Raw genomic sequence first — 17817 nt, 5'->3', positions numbered from 1 at the left:
ACAAGGTTAAGCTGTAGCTAATGCTCTGGAATGCTGGGTTGGTTTCTGTTTTCCTCTCTCTTTTATTCGATTACTTTTAAAGTTTGTGTTTCATATAAATCTCTGAAAGTGTGAGATACAGGAAAAAAAAAGCCCAAATCTCTGTTGATACATCTTCTTCAGGATTAAAAGATATCAGCACTGGTATGCAGAGTCACCTGTGCAGTGTAAACTGGAAGAAAGATAAAAATGCAGCACCATGAGATCAGACTTAGAAAGTCAGAACACTGCTAGATGTAAACTGGATCTCATTTTTCTTTACTTAATGACTGGAAACTCCCAGCTGCTCCCAAAGAAAATGTTATGGTTCAGCACTTTCCTGAGATGAACAAGACCCCAAAGGGAATCATAAAAAAATCTGATTACTGGGATCTTCATCTGTGTGGGTTTTCAAGGGTTAACTGAGACAGATGAGGCGTTGCTGAAAAACAGCAGAGGACACTCCTGTGATCTTGGAACAGATTTACTTGACTCCCATGTCAGGCAACATCCTGGGAGATGATAAAATATTTCGTCAGAAACCCAAAACGCTCTTCCCTGAGATTAAAACTCCTGGGAAGCGAGAGTGAGACCTCTGAAGGGAGATGAAGAGTTCAAACTGCCATAAATTCTTGGCGTAGTAACATGAACTGGAGAGCAGCACGATGGTTAATGAATACGTCTCGATCTGCCTCACTTCACCCTCTGGTGCAGTTTCCCACAGCCCCACATGCCTTTTCTTCTTTGGGTTACAGTTTGAGCACTGAAAACAATTGTTATGAGCTCAAAGGCATAAAATGCAATTAGTGTACGTCTTCGTGACTTGAAGAAACAATTAAATGAATGGGCACAGACTTCTTGAGGATGTTTTGGCTACTGTGTTTGTTAGCGGATATTTTTCCCACTGTTCCACTACCAATGTGCCCTCCCACTTTAAAGGATATGTTTAGTTAAAGTGCCATTTGAAAGGTCAGTCCACCCATATTAAATTAAAGCACATTTTCTCATTAATCAAGTTGACAAATTGAATTGAAATCATACGGAAGAGAATCATGTGAAGCATTTCAGCAGTTTTTTTTTTTTGCTATTATTTGTACAGATTTAGCTAATAATAATATTTTTTACTTTATTAGGCTCTGAATTTTACCCATTTCTAAAAGATACTGTAGCGGGCTGAACAGGGAGCAGTTGGAGGTTAAGGGCCTTGCAGAGGGGTCAACACTGGTTCATCTCTGTTGTGCAGCGGTGAAACACTGTGGGCCCACTCTTAACTTGGCTACTAGCACTTCAGTTTAGCATAATTATCAGACAAGAAAAGGCTGCAGCTCATAGATCCAACCACAAGCACACCATGCAAAACTATTGGGTTCCCTCCTGTAATTTGGCTTTAGTTTCACAATCCGCTTATGGAGATGTGAATGTTATCTTTCTTTACTGTAGCTTTCAGGAAGGAATTGAAAAAGAATATGTTATATTTGGCAAACATCAAAATCCAAAATAAACCACCTCCGAGTTTCCTTAGGTGTTGGGATGCTGTGTGAAATATTTACTTAAAAAAACAATCTAACTCATCCACTTTCAGTGGCTGCCTAATTCAAGCATTAAATGGGGTATATCTTGGACAGGTCACCGATCCATCACAGAGACAAACAAATAAAATATGCTGACTCCTACCTTCAACCTGGAGTCAGAAATTATTCTAATATGCATGTTTTTAGGTTATGGGAGACAGAGATCCAGAGAAAACATGACAACTCCACATAGATAATCCCTCATCAGGGTGGGAACTAGGAGCCTTCTTATTTATAAAATAAATAATATGGAACCTAAACAAGAATATATATATTTTTCCCCAATACACACATTAAGAATTTTATGTCTGCAGCACATTGTTTATTGTAAAAATGATCCCCATACGCTGTCTCCACAGTGGGATGAGCTAGTCTTCCCGTGGTCCATGCAAAAAAAGACTAAATACAAAACATCCAACACACACAATAAAAACTTTGAATCATGTGACAATGATAATCTAAAAGCACTGAAACACTGCAGACATCATAACCATCAGAAATTATTCAGAAAAAGTTATTAATTCATCAGTTCTACAGTCCATATTACATTCATACAGTGGGCGTGTCCAATTCCTACTCACAAATTTAAATAAGTACTCAGATGGTACTTATAAGATACTTTGGTATCCAATTTACATATGTTCAGTAGGCAATTATTTCAATGATTGATTGCACAATAAATAACTGTTCTCTTTAAAGCGTTTGATTTTGGGCATGGCAAAACGATCTGGCCATCAACTGCTGACCCAGTAAAAAACAAACAAACAAACAAAACAAACATATATATATACACACAAACTTTAAAAGTTTGGCCAAATTACACACACACACACACACACATATACATATATATATATATATATATATATATATATATATATATATATATATATATATATGCGTGTAATTTGGCCAAACTTTTAATTTTTTCAGACGTACAAGTTGTTTTCATTTTTGTTTGTGTTGGTCATTTATGAATGGTAGAAAAAAAAGTTTTATGAGAAGTGAATATAACTGGGAAAACTGTGTGGACCTAAGGGGCCACTGTCTCTAGCAGATTTGACTGTATTATAACCTTGATGCTGTAGACTAAGCACTTCTCATGATATCCAGTGTCCTTCAAATTGCAAATTATGTGCGTTTCCAGTGGCTCTTTCTGTCAAACCATTTAACATGTTGATGAATCTTTAAAGTAGCACAATGCAACTTTCTGACCTCAAAAATATGTGTTTCTGACCTGTTTTGATGGCACACTGACTTTTAATATACACATTCCTGGAGATGTTGCTGTCCTGTAGCTTCCAGAGGCTGAGAACCACTTCACACTGGATATCACACCCTGGTCATTTGTTCTTTTTTGAGGACATGAGGACTGGATCAGGACTCTGATACAGACCTGCCTAATATAGTCTTACCATTCAGTCTTTAATTAATGCTAATTCTGTGGTATTGTAAGACACTGATGTTGACAGAAGACTTTAAACACATTAATGCAAACTGAGAAAAAAATTAAAATAAAAAAAGAACTTCTGAGCCAGTCACATTTAAATCCCTCAGAAATAACTGGGGGCATGAATATGATACATTTTCTGTTAGATGGTCAGAAGATCTGGTCCCAATCTGGACCTGGATCTTTAGATGGTCACCTGGAGGGACAGTGAAGTCAGCAGTGAGGTGGTCTTTCCTCTGAGGACACATCAGTCGTGCTCTGCTTGCTTCATAAAGTCAGGAGAGGAAGACGCATCCATCTCCACTGCCGAACATAAGCTCCATCTCCTGCATTTTCATCTGCTCGGGGCCAAAGTGGCCCTTCCAGCTGCTGTCTGTAGCTGTGAAGGACTGACTGGTGTTGAACTGCGGCAAGTTGGAGTTTCCCCTGTGGAGCAAACCCCAGAATCTCCATTGGTGCTGCTGTCCTGACGACTGTGTCTGCCACTGCTGTCTGGCACCAAGCCGGATTGGTCTGCTGGAAAGTCTTCAGCTGGAAGGATTTCCAGGACATCTGGCTTTGGACAGATGGTCACATTAACACACAGAAGCTCCAGCTCTGAATCCGAAATGAGGTGAGGAAAGTTGGAGCCAATTGGGTCAAAAAGGTCCTCTTTGAGAGAGGAGGACAACTCTGGGAAAAACATGGCTTTGCAGGTTTTAAAGCACCAGAAGGAGCCGTAGATGGACATGAACATTATCAGGAAGCAGATCACCAGAAAACCCAGGAAGTATCCAGTGATCTGCCACCAACGTGCAGCACCGTCAGTCTGCACACACACTGGTGGCGAGAAGTTGCTGCTCTTGTTGCACAAGTCGTATCGGGTCTGGACGCTCACACAGTACCAGGTCCAGGCTTTCAGGTCCAACACGTTAACCACGTTTACCTTCCTGCTTAACATATGCACTGTCAATGCCTGTCCCTCTACTGAATACTCCCAGAAAAGAATATGGTAGCAGAGATCGGACAGATGTTCCCTAAAAGAGGTGTTGGTGCTGGTCAGAGGGTGAGAGATGGAAACTTGAAAGGCACTTTCATCTGGAGTAAGATCGACTTTGGATGGAGGACCAACACGAGCATCTTTACAAGGACAGAACTCCGTGTATATCCAGCTGGAGTTACGCCCGTCGACGGCGGCTCGTACACGGATCACGTAGCTCCCGAAATAATGAAAGTTAAACAGTGTGAAGTCACATGATCGAGCAGATGTTGCTTCACATGCAGTGGACCAGTTTTGAGTCTTCCGCTTTAGCTTGTACCTGGATAAATATTGTGTAGTGAAGGTGACGGTGTTAGTTTCTGCAGCACTCTGGTCCCAAACCCAGCTGAGGGAGTACTGTGTGTTCAGCGTGGTCATGTTCACGTCCCTCGGTGGAACCAACTCGGCTTCATCGGCGCTGCTGCGATGACACCAACAAAGAAGAAAGACGTAAACAGTAAACATGGCTGGTTTCTGGACACGGTCTCACAGCTAATCCTTTAACAAAATGTTTCCCAGGTGCTCATTGACTCCGGCTCATAAACATATCACCCAGCTTCTCTTCTTCTTTTCCTTTATGTAGCTCAATGGAATTACTTCACTGCCTCCTACTGGATTTACCTGCATCCAGAAAAACCCACTGGTCGTTTTGAATGTGCACTGCGGTTGATTTAGTAAAGAAATCCAAGAGGACATTATTGGAAAAAGTGGGGTAAAGAAAGAAAGAAATGGACAGAGCAAGAGATAAGACATGAGTCAACATTAAACTGACTTTTTATCACTAGAGAGAGCTCAGAGTAGTGATGGATGCTGAAGCCATTGTTAGAAGGCGTCTCATTAAGGAAACCTGTCCAAGTTCAGCAGCTTCAAAGTTTCTTATCTGCTGTGAAAAGGGCTGTTGTTTTCCGATGCTCAGTTACTTTTGTAAAGCCCCCTCTGCTGTGCATTTTGTTGACTTTTATTTCTGGTCTTAATTAGATAATTATTTAATGCTTGTTAGCCATTAGTTTGTGGCTTCAGTATATATTCACTGCCAACTCTTCTCTGTTCATTGTTTTTCAGTCTTCATCATCCATGCTGGTTTGTTTTCAGCCTGTTCTCCTCCAGCTTCTTTTCTGTCAGCTGTTTGGATCCTTGTTGGATATTTATTTGGACTGTTATTCTATTCTTATTTTATTCTACAGTCATTTTGCAGATACTTTTCTCCAAAGCGACTTACATTTTAATTAAGTGGTAGTCAGATTACTGAGTCCAGATAGATACAGATTCTGTTGTGTAGTGCTAGAGGCAGTGATTTATTTATTTATTTTTCCTCTTCCCCCTCCCCACAATAGTCATTCTTTAAATTGTAAGATCATGATTTCATCACACAGCATCATCTTGGGCGTAAGTGCATGCAGCTTATTCAGAGCACCTGCTATTCAAACACCTGCCTGCAGCCCCTATAAAAACATTAATATTAATTTTATGGCAAAGAGGTCCTGAATGACTGAGTTGCTGAAATAGTTAAATCTAGTGAGGAATTTGATAAACGATTTTGTTTCTATTCATTAAATATTCATATAATCCTGTGGTGGAGGCAAAAATAATAACTGTGATCAAGTTTACTCTGTATTTACAGTAAATTGGTTCTTTAAAAGGCACTTCGGCTAAACCACATGTATACACATACACTTACACACACACATGTGCATACATGTGTCTGGGCCTCTGCCCTCTGTGTTGGGTGTCACCAGATTAGAAGCTCCTGTAGTTTCTCTCTGACCCTGTAGGGCTTTCTTTGCATTCAGGCCCCTTCATTAGACTCCTGCAGAGTGTGACCACTCACCCAGAGACTGGAGGTCATCTCCCAGCCTTTTACTAATCACAGCCTGCCCTCCTGAGTAGTCAGACCCCCCCACTAGCAGCTGGCAGGTGGATCAACACACTCTTTGTAGAGTCACCTGAAAGTCTGTGTTCTATCCTGCTTTTTTCTTTTTCCTGTTACTGGTGATTAGAGGGTACAAGCCAATGAGTCATAGAAGTACTTTGTTGGGTTTGAACAGCTGCTCCTCATTCATTACCTTAATATTTTCCTTCTTTCGCTCTCCTGTCTCTCTAAATTAAGTTAAGAATGGAGTGTGTTGAATCACATTAGATTTAGAACAATAAAGGAAGAACTTGTACTTCCATACGAGAAGAATTAAGTGACAGAATGTGGAAGGTTTGGACACCCTCATAATTGTTAGAGCGGGGTGTGGCTAAAGTAAAGGAAAAAGCGAAGGTACAGCCTCATGCTGTGGTAATGATGGTACCCAGTGCCTTTACCCAGCTTGCCTTCTTTTACATGCAGAGAAGGCAGTTGGAAAATTTAGGCTCCCCTCAGTACTTATACATGAATTCCATGATTAGCTAAAGATTAGGCAACATAGAACAGAGACTGAGGGGAGTAGTCTCGCTGGCTTTCTCATCTGTTGACAAAATATGTCTACTTACACTTCTAAAGCTCAATAATTAACATAGCTTATCGTCTGGGTTAATCTGAACAAAAACAGTGTGAAAGCTGCTGGTAGATATAGCTGGACTGGCTGTCTCCTACTCCCTGACATAAAAGAATTTTACCCAAGTTGTTAAACTGTTTCTATAAATGAATGTGGGTTTTTTTTTTTCTAGTTCAGGATGCATTGTTCTTTAATTTATTCAATTACAGAATAAACCTGACCATTGTAAAAATGTACATACTCATTCAGACTGTGAAGTTATCATACACAAGTTGTTCTTTATCTTAGTTTATTACTTATTTTGAGCAAATTCACAACAATGCCTTTCACTAATGGAAAATGTTTTTAATAATTATGACTGAACTGCTTTTGTAAAAAAATGTCTTAAGAACATTTTTTTTCTTCAGAAATAATGACTTGAGAGTCCTTTTAAATCTGAGTCTGTTTAATGTGAAATACAATTCTCAGTTTAACAAAATAGTGATAACTGTTGTGAAAACAAGAATAGAACAAACTCGAACTGACTTCTTTCTGCCATGTTTCAGAAAAACATCATGCAACACACCATTACCACAGTAATGATGTTTCATTACAATACTTTTTAGCCTTTTTACGTACTGTATGACCACCTTATGAAAGCAGTTTGTCAGATTGTTGGTTGTGAATAAACATTAAAAGAAGCAAAATTAACAACAGAATGTGAAGAACAATTAAGATATAGTGAAGATATCTGTTGATTGTGTTGCTGAGGTATTTAATGAAGTTGATGCTAAGGTACCACTGCTTCATTTCTTCTGAAAACTGCTTACTACCCTGAGATGTGCCATGAGTTTATAGCCCTTTTCACACAATCCTTGTTAAGGTAGGCCTCTTTTATTTTTGGTTTCCTGTGTGTACATATTCCATGATAGTTTGTTTAGAATATTACACTTGAAGTGTTAATCCATTACCTGAAAAAATGAAGAAATACTTTCAGGAAGTCTCATGTTTTTGCAGATAATTTTGTCTACTCATTTTCTAGATGTCTGCTCTGACAGGCCAGTTTAAACTAAAAAGGTGGGATGAATACTGCCAAACACAATGGGTTTGGTAGCCTCCTTTTTTAAATGAAGATAGCAAAGCAGTAAAAATGGAAATATTTACATTATTAGATTTTAAAGGGGCGGTGTTTAGTTGACTTGGTAGTGCAGCTGTAGTGCTTTCAGCAGTTTGAAAGATGGACATATCATGCCCAGCTACACTTTTGTCCAAGTCTTTTATACTTTCATGGTATTCCTTCTTCACTTTCTTAAGGGAGCAATGTTTAACAAAATCAAAGGTTAGTGACAGCAATTTTAATCTATCGTTAAAAACTGTCTCTATTGGTATCTAATCACTTTACTGAAATAACTGTTATATTTTCATTTTCTTAGAATGACCCATTTACATCTACTTGTAGTGGGATTTTCTTTGGTCTTAACATGCTGGCTGGCTCAAAATTAAGTTCAGAAACCAGCACCGGCACACGGAGTCCTGCTGGTGTGAAAAGACTGATAGAGGCTTCAGCAGTCGACCCAGGTTCATATCTTAGCCTGGGCCCCTTTGCTGCATGCCATCCATTCTCTATGACCAAGTTTACTGTCCGGCTACTTTGAGCCGTAACTAGACAGTGTGCTGGAAAAAATCTTCGTGGGGAGAATCAAAAATGATGCCGAGTCAAACTGTCTTTTACAAGTTTATTATAGCAAAGAGAAATATATAAAAAAAAATCATGCAGTCAAGCATACAGAGAGATCTCTCTGACAAACAAGGACGTGTCACAAAGTTATATAGATTTCTGATCACGCCTTTACCAACTGTCATCATCATCATCATCACTTGATGGAGATCTCTATTAATAGCTGTTGCTAGGGGTAATGTAGAGAGAGTTCTTCGTAAACTGAACTATTTGGAGAGAGTTTTACATAAGATGAAACTAGACAAACTTTGAGACAGTTCATGATCCTTTGCCTTTTACTTCACCCTGCTAGTGGACAGAAAAGGAAGCTACAAGAGAGTCTGGCCAGCGTCTGTAAGTTTCGTTTTTAGTGTGAAAAGGTCACCTGATAATTTGTAAGTGTAACAGTAATGCTTCATCTTTATGACAGCTTTAAAAAAGTTTAGGCCAGCTCACACAATAATTTCCATCACAACAGGAAAATTAACTAATTTAATGAAAAAGAATATGGAATTCCTGATTTATTTCCCTTGCACACTTCAGTATGGTTGGTGGTGGTAATGCACTTTTTAATTGATTTGCGAACTGCCAATAAACCCAAAAGAGGAAAACAAATTTGAGTTTTGGCCTCCATGGAGGAGATCATGGCTTTGGATTGCAAAGTTTTATTTACTGAAGTATAATAAATGGAAATAAATGAAAAAAAAAACATTCATCCATCTATTTTCTGTACCAATTATTCCAATTCAGAGGGAGCAGGAGTACATCCTATCAAGGGACAGGGTACATCCTGGACCTGTCAGCAGTCCATTGCAGTGCCAAAATGGGTTGGTAAAAATGGTAAATTATTTACTTTAGTGTGTACAAATAAAAAGGTGAACCAGCCTCCTATCTGATTTGTTTTGATACTCAGTAACCATAGTAAGAGTTCACAGGAAGTCACTGTTTCAAGAATACCATAAAACTGTTGTATTTAATCACTAAAATGTGCAAGTCAGCAGACCCCCCAATACACACACACACACACACACACATACACACACACACACACACACACACACACACACACACACACACACACACACACACACACACACACACACACACACCTGATGTCTCCTGAACAAACTCGAAGACAGCAGACATGAGTAGGAGTGGAGTCACAGACTGCAGATGCAGGTGTAGTTTGTCATTCTCGTAGCAACACTTCATGACCAACTCTTAGTGCTGTTTTATTGACTCAACCTGAATCTACAGCCTTTTATATGGTAAACATCAGCAAAGAGAACAGGCTGGCCTCAGATCAGTCATATGGTAAATAAAGACTTTCCAGATGCCAGAAGTGGGAAATAACTGGTTGTTGTCATGAAGTTACCGACACAGCTTCCCTTGCTCGAGACAAAGGGATGTCAGTTTATCATTTCTGATGCAGATGTTTGTGTTGCTTCTTTGTGAAGCTGCATGTGTTTGTCCTGATTTCATGTGAAATCTTTTCTTATCAAGAAGTATTTTGAGAGATATGAACACCTGGTACACCGAGGTCAGAGGAACCAGAGGGAACCTGTGGAATTCTGCCCCCCTTTTCTGTCGTCCAGGTTGTGGATCATTCAAACACCTGGATACAGTCTGGACACTGAGTTCATTCTGTTTGCCTCAAAATGTCTACCTTTGACCATCTGTGTAAAGGTTCATAAGACTGACGTGTTGATAACTGAAAAAAAGTCACATCTTCAGAGGCTACTACAGATTTCCAGCAGAGCCTTGGATCAAAAAGATTCTTTTTACTTTGAACATAAAATATCTTTAACATGTTTTTCATCAAAATTTCTCAACTCAACATCTTAGGGTCTTTCAGAGTGCAGAAAGCAGTTTAACATACAAACTATTCCTTTTTTGCTAAGCATGTGATGATTTTACTTGGCTGTAAGAGGTTATGGTTCAAAATGTTACAATGCCTGACATCATTGCTCTGGAAATAACTCATCATGAGTGGAGGAAAGTTCGACTTCCACAGTAAAGACAGAGAGGTCTCCATAGCTGTGTCATCGACAGGCAGGCCTCTCAGCTGAGACAAAGGGCCAGTATGTTAACTCTCTTTGCTCTCTTCATCCAAAACCTCGTTTCTCTCCGTCACATTAACATCATCAGCATGACCTGTGCCACGACTAAAATACAAGGAAGCAGCTGTTGAAGCAGACATGGAAGCATTCAGGGTCTAATGAAGGATGCTATCAAAAAGGATAATGGGAGGTGCTGGATCCAGACATTAAATGTGGCATATGACACATAAGATGAGCTTTGATTTGGTTTTTTGCATGCTTTTCTTAAGTTTTTAAGCATATCTTAGCATAACAGTCAGATATTGCTGACTATTTAAAGAATGCCTAACATTAAAAAGGAAAAAGCCAAACTTATAAATTGTTTTTCTAAATGGTCAACAGTTTTGTGGAGTTCTTCTAAGATTCATATTACTTCCAAATCCACTATTTACCTTTTTTTCATATACATCACTTATCAAACCTTATCCAATTTTTTTCTTTGATCTTCAGTTCTTACTCACAGACACACGTCATTATTGTTCACATGGGGTATTACGAAGACAACAAAGTATTTAGTCTAAGAGTAAATTAGCTCCTCAGTGGCTGTGTTTCAGCCAACTCCCGATAAGCTGAGCTGGGTCGGTCGAAAAAGAAGCTGACCGCACCCATGACGGCAGCTCCTCTGGGAGTCCGACCCCCGCCTCTTACTCATGGAAACATGCATGCTAACACACAAGCGTTACAGGGAGACTCAAATGTTCCGGGCTGTTCATGTTCCCTTGTTGCAGGGGCGGTACAGTGGGGGTGACTTTGGGTTGTTACAGTCTATATGTGCGTGAGTCAAAATGAGAGAGACAGAATGAGGGATGGAGGTTGTCTCGTAAAAAGGGAAATTTCAGCCTTAAGAGCTCCTGTACCTAGACAGAATGCACACAGACGCCTGAGCCAAATCACTAATAGAAACCAGACACATTTCACATGAGGAGTGAGGCTTTTGGTGCATTGCTCTGGAGGGAACCTCTGAAGGAGTGATGAAGGAGAAAAGGAGGTGGGAAATGGGCAGAAAAAGAAAGATATAAGAACTGTGCCAATAACTAACTTTTAACCATCATTTGCCCTCAGAGGCAGGCTTTGTATCTGAGATTTCACCATCCACTCACAAGATCAGAGCCGCTGGCTGATAAAAAGAACATCAGCAAAACACTTAACTGAGATAAGTCTTTAAAACAGAGGCTGCTCAATATTTGAGAAAAATTTCTGCTGCTTGACAGTGTATTGATTTAGCCAAATGGATAAAGCTCCTAACGGCAATCACATGCACACACAGATAACCACCCAGCTTCAACTTTGAACTCGGTTAGGCCAGCAGTGAGCTGGAGGAGACGAAAGGTTAAGTTTTTCTGAAATGGGAGTGGAGGGGAAGGGCTGGAGTACTTGTGTAATTTGGGACATTGGGACATCAGATGATTCATCTCCATTATTTTGTGAATCAGATTTCAAGGCCACTAGACCTCTCCTCTCTCCTTTTCCTTTCCTTTCCTTTCCTTTCCTTTCCTTTCCTTTCCTTTCCTTTCCTCTCCTCTCCTCTCCTGAAAATGCTGGTCATGCGTAAGAAGTTCTATAACAAACAGAGGCTACATTTCATCCTTTTGTGACTTGTTTGCACTGTGTCAGGTCATAAGAGGAAACAGTGAGCACCAGTGAGTGCTGATAAACAGCACAGAGGAGCACACTGCCTTATTTAGAATTGCTTTTGGAAGAAAAACTGAGTCACAAGACGCTGGCAGCTCCATCTCTTCTAAGGGAAGTCATTAGGAAGAATGAATCAATTTTTGCACAAACATTAGTGCATAGTGTTAGATGCTCAGCTCTTTTTTTTTAATGAGACAGGTATTTCCATGAATGGTCAGTTACTCTTTGGTGTGAGATATTTCAACCCAGTCATAGAGATGAATCAGCATTTCGAAAAGTACTTCCACTTCCTGAGGGATTCTGGAAAGGAAAGATTCATCCTTCTGTTTATTTGAATTGTCAGGGGCATTCAACATTGTAAACCTAATTAAACTGAGTTGTAGAGCATCAGATTAGCTACATGTGAATCTGCATGAGATGATAGCACATTCTTCAGGTGTGCATTAGGAAGGGAAACAGCAATCTCATGACAGAAAGAGGAAAATGAGGGAACATGTCTGTGTGTGTTCTTGTCTTGCTGTTTAAATGATGAAAAAGAAGATGTGTTCTTGGCTCTTGCACACTCAAGCAAACAGTAGAAATACAAATTATGGGCTACTTGTAGATGCTCAGGGGTCAGCATAGACCCTTGTGGGCTTACACAGATGATTAATTTTATATCATGTGGGGCCATGAGAACCCCTGTAGAAAGGCAGATGGAGAAAACATAACTTTACTCTTTACAGCTGTATTACTGTTGCTACTGCAAACTATGATGAAACAGGGCAGCCAAAAATGCCAACACTTGCTCTTTAATGCCATCATTTTTCAGCTCATGTGTCAAGTATATTATTAAATATTGTCACAATATAATAATGGTTGTTTTCTCAGTATTCACTGGAGGACCTGATGGCTGCAGCTGAAACAACAAAACTACATATTTGACTCAGTGTTTAGTTAGTGATCATCTTCAAGGGTCATGATAGCAGTCATAAAAGCTGAAATAATTTCTTATATTTTAATTCTCCTCTGTTGTCATCTGATCTCAAGAAAACAAAGCTGTTTTTTTCTAAATGAATTAGTTTATTCGGCTCAAGAAATGCAACAGGTCACAAGAAATTTAACTGTTTATGTTGTGAACTCATGATCTTTTTTGAGGTCATGGCAATAAAATAAAAAAACGCTTTTTTAAAAATCCCTTTCCAATAAATAAAATAAATAAGAAAAACAGTTAATAGAAAATCAAAATGTTTATTTTGTTGAGTAATGCCAACCTTTCATCTCCTGTGGTTGTTTTATGAGATTCTAAGCATTTGGTAAGATAATATCTTCCTGTTGTTTTCTACCTGGGTGTTCCACTACAGAAATTTTACTGTGAGTGAAATAAGAGCTGAAGCTTTGCTGTTAAAAATGTATATTTTGTCATCTTCTCTGCAGGGAAGACAATGCTGCTGCAGCAGCTGCCATGAATGTAGGTGGTCTTTTTCTAAGCCTTTAGCTGTGTTATGTTACATTACCTGATATGTCTGCAATGTGTGTTCAAGAAAGAACATTTGTCAATGCTGTGGTTATAATTCCATTATTATAATCATGCAGTGCTGTGTAAGTTCAATATTAAAGCAGAATAAAGGTGATTGAGGTGATCTTTTCTTCCTGAGACAGAAAGAATGCAGCACTGAGCATAGTGTCAGATGCAGACATCAACATGTTTGTCACACATGTGATGTTAACTAAGCTGTAATATGAGTCCCTTTCCTTTAAAGAACAGCAACAAAACATAACATTCCTTAAAACAAATGCAGGAAGACTGGGATTGTTTCACTGCGACACTGGAAACATGGTTCTCTTAATAATTCAGCAGGAGCTCCTTAGATGTGCCAAGGACTCCCAATAAAAGTCTTTTCTACAAATTTGGGTTATCCAGAGGTGACTGGGCCCAGGCTCCGAGCTCTGGATATGGATAAACCCTGACAGAACAGAACAAAAGACAAGAAGGACAAGCTATTTTTACTCACAGAACAGGCTGCTTGAATTATGGAGCCAGGAGAGTAGCTGTACAAGCTATGACAGATTCAGTGTCGAGGCTTACTGATGGCCACAAAAACAAAAAGATTTTCCATAGAGATGTCCCAGAGTAGGAATCAACAGCAATAAAAATACCTGACTCTAGTTTTCCCTCCACATTTTCATATGGTACATGCATTCATTTGACGCTCAATGAAGATTTAAGCTACATGTTCAGGTCACGTGATGATTTGCTACTTACAATTTTAGCTTATATTTCAAGAGGTCACCTGATTGAGATCTTTTATAATCAGATTTAATAAATTAGTCAAATTTCAAGAGGTTTTAAAAACAATAATACATGCAGTTGACTTCACTTCCACTCGTCCATTCTGTTAGTTTCCATGTTTTAGTTAGTTTGAGATGTAACCTTATTCATATAGAGGACATGCTATATCCTTCTTCAACCTCAGCTTCTACTTGTCCTGTGCTTGACCTGTCACCAACCCTCACTCACTGAGAGAAAGGGTGTGAGCTATTACCAACCAATCTCAGCAGACCACTTCAGTGTGACCTTGCTGTGACTTGTACATTAGCAGCATGACAGAGAATCTGCATGTTGATTCACACCCGCTGATGCTACTCAAGCAGCGATCATACCCCTCTGATGGCTTCTATATAAGGCTCTGCAAGTGTACGTGACACCTCGGTGGTCTGGACAGCATTAACATCAACACTGACTTATAAGGAGGAGCGGGACAGATTAAGGGAAGTCAAAGAGTAGGTCTAACGTTTAAATAGGTAATGTGACTCACCACCATACATGTTGTTTTTTTTATATTTATAGAAAGTGACACATCTGAAGTATGGTACATTCTTTTGAGACCTCCACATCAATTACGGCCAACGACGTTGTTCAGCAGTGGCAGCTAAGTACAGTAAGTCTGGACAGGAAGCAACACAATACACCAGGAAGTGGTCAGACAGCAGAGATAAAGCATGAATGTTCATAGTCACGTTAACTGCACAGCTGATAGTTAGTCAACCACTTTCCTGTCAGATTGCCCATTTCTGTCATCTCAGTACTACATTACTTGGCCGCAGAATACTTGCAGTAAACTTTTCCCCAGTAAAGGCTGGCTTTGGTCTGACTCCTTTTGGGTTTAGGGCCAAGAAAGAAACTTGAACAATAAATGGACATAACCACGAAGATTGTACTCATCATTTTGTGGGCTTGTGCTTTGAAACCTTGACTTGCGTTTTTTCTCAACACCATCCTGGTCATTTGAAACCGAAGTTAGGCTGGATCAGAACCACAGAAACTATGCACTCTCTTTTAGGTTATAACTATAATTTTGTTTGAAATGTTAATGAATAAAATGAACATCCCTGTGATTGTGAATTGGAATAAGTGGTATAGAAAATGAATGAATGAATGAATGAATAAATGAATGAATGAATGAATGAATGAATGAATGAATGAATGAATGAATGAATGAATGAATGAAATTATCATGATCTGTGGTTTTGGGTTTTGTTGGCTTTACTGTTTCTTGTTTAATTTTGTAGTTCATCCTCTTGTGTGTGGTTTCATTTGTTAATTTGCTTCACCTGTCCCTCGTTTAATTTGCTCACCTTGGGTTATCAATGAACTTTTATTCCTGCCCTTATCTGCCTCCTGCCTTTTCATCCTGCATTTGGTTCCTAATCATCCACACACCTTGACAACTGTATGGTTAGGTGTAGCATGTAATCACAACATCCACCCCTTCTATAGTGTTAAGAAGACTTTGAGGATTGCAAAAAAAAAACATGCATGAGACCAGTATTTAATCTGTCATGATAAGGTGGTATTAATTCCCTCCTGCAGCTTGTAATAGCAGTTGTTCAGAGGATGCCACATCGGGTTGCATTTAAAGGTATGAACTAATTTGTTTTGATCGAAGGGCTTCTTGTATTAGAGTGCAAGCATGTCTAAAGTACTCCTGCACAGTATTCATTTTTCCAAATAATAGCTTGCACTGCATGGCACCCCTTAAGGTCTACATATCTTCCAGGGCTTTTCAGTGGTGTCATTTGTATTGCAATCATTGTCACCTGTCATTCAAGTTGTAAATCCTCCATTATCTTAATTCTCAATAAATTCTTCTTCCTGTATTTCAGGTGTGCTGCCTTAGTGTTTTGCATTTTAAAGACTAAAGTGAAGAGCTTCTGTCTATATATGTATGGTCACATTTTGTTTGTTAAATTTTCTTGGAACTGCAACTATCAGCAATACTAAATTCAGACACAAAAGAGAGAATTAGGAAAAAGCTCCTGCATTCATAAATGATTCCAAAATAATATACAAGTATAATTAACAATATGCTCTGTATCTACAGACAACATGATTTATGCAAGCAGTGGTCACTATATGATGCATAAATGTGTAAGGATTTAAAACGTTATGTTTAATGATCGTGCACTGTATGGTGGAGTGAGACAAAACAGTGATAAATGACAACTTCTACTCCAGGAAGGAAGAGAAAACTTGAACACATTACCCACAAGCATTCAGGAAACAGAGATAATGTATTACACCCATAATGTTGTTACCTCCCCATCCCCCCAAAACAGGAATGTCCTGTTGTCCACCTGTCTTTTTGCAAACACTTAGACGAGGCCTCATGGGAAACTTTTTTCTTTATTCAGTTGTTCCATCTATATGGATCTTGCTGTTGATGGTGTAAAATACGTGTTTCCATTCATCTGATGAGGTGCTGAAGCTTGCTGATGTGTCTGCTGATGCTATGAATTAGTCGCATGTAGCTTCTCAAGTTACTACATTTATATTTTAAGATATTCCTAAGAGGGCCATGTCCTTTTCAATAATCCTAATATAAATATTTGTATATGCTTAAAGCAGCAGTGATTGATTTTCAGGCATACTGTTTCAGCAACAAGAAAAACAGGCTGCAAAAAAGAGCATGTTTGTTTAGTCTCTGAAAATAAGAAGAAATTGTATATTTAAATATCTATTTTAACTTTAGTGCAGTTTGTTTTTGTCCTGGGAAGCTGGCTGCCACTGCTTTCATGTGCATTGTCAGATATGTTTAGCCAAGATAGTGGGTGTGGGAACACAACAGCAGCAAATTGGAGGGAGTATGTGAATGGTTAAATGTGTGTGTGTGAATCTGCATGTGAAACAATACCCCAAGGCTCTCCAGTGATCACACTGATTCACTGCCCTCTCCAGCTGTACCCCCAGATACACACATTTTTAACAGCCACATTCCTTCACTGCGAGGCCTGGCGGCGGCTCCGCAGCACGCCTGGCCCAGCGGCAAAACACTGAAGGGGGTCGGGGGGAGTTACAACATTACTCTGAGAGACAAATAGGCCATCAAAATAAAACATGACACCTCAAGCATAGGCCTAAATGCAAAACTGTGAGATTGGCTGTGCATGCATGTCATTTTGGTTGTGATCTTTTAATATTCCTGTTCATAGGTTTGCCAATAAAACAAGTTAAGAAATTTTGCCTTCTGCAGTTTATGTTGTTCTTTCATTGTGGTATCAAATATGTCTTGCTGTGATTCAGCTGAAAGTGTTATCAGTTTTATGGTTCAGTATTTACCCTGGAATTTGAGAGGGATTTGCTCTTAAGCCCACCTTGGTTCATGCTTTGAGGCTGAGTGCTTGCATCTTGTCTTGCTCCATCAGCCTGGGCTCTTTGCCTCAATGACCTCCCATTAAATGATGTCAAGCATTTAACACTGCCTTTTAAAAGTTGTATATTTAGGCAAACAAGATCACTGATGTGGAACAGACTCCAGACTTTTTCAAGCACAGTGCTTGCTTTAAACGCAGGTAGGTCAGTTGCTGTTTGAG

General features: G+C 39.3%; 1 pseudogene; it reads right to left on the bottom strand.

Annotated features, from left to right (window-relative positions):
* Window positions 1–2780: 2780 nt before the first annotated feature.
* On the bottom strand, window positions 2781–4623 carry LOC121652332 (annotated as a pseudogene).
* Between the last annotated feature and the right edge of the window lie 13194 nt (window positions 4624–17817).

Source organism: Melanotaenia boesemani, chromosome 13 (genome assembly GCF_017639745.1).
Source record: "Melanotaenia boesemani isolate fMelBoe1 chromosome 13, fMelBoe1.pri, whole genome shotgun sequence".
NCBI classification, from domain to species: domain Eukaryota; kingdom Metazoa; phylum Chordata; class Actinopteri; order Atheriniformes; family Melanotaeniidae; genus Melanotaenia; species Melanotaenia boesemani.
The sequence above is the reverse complement of the archived record's forward strand: the minus strand, read 5'-3'. Positions and strand labels throughout refer to the sequence as shown.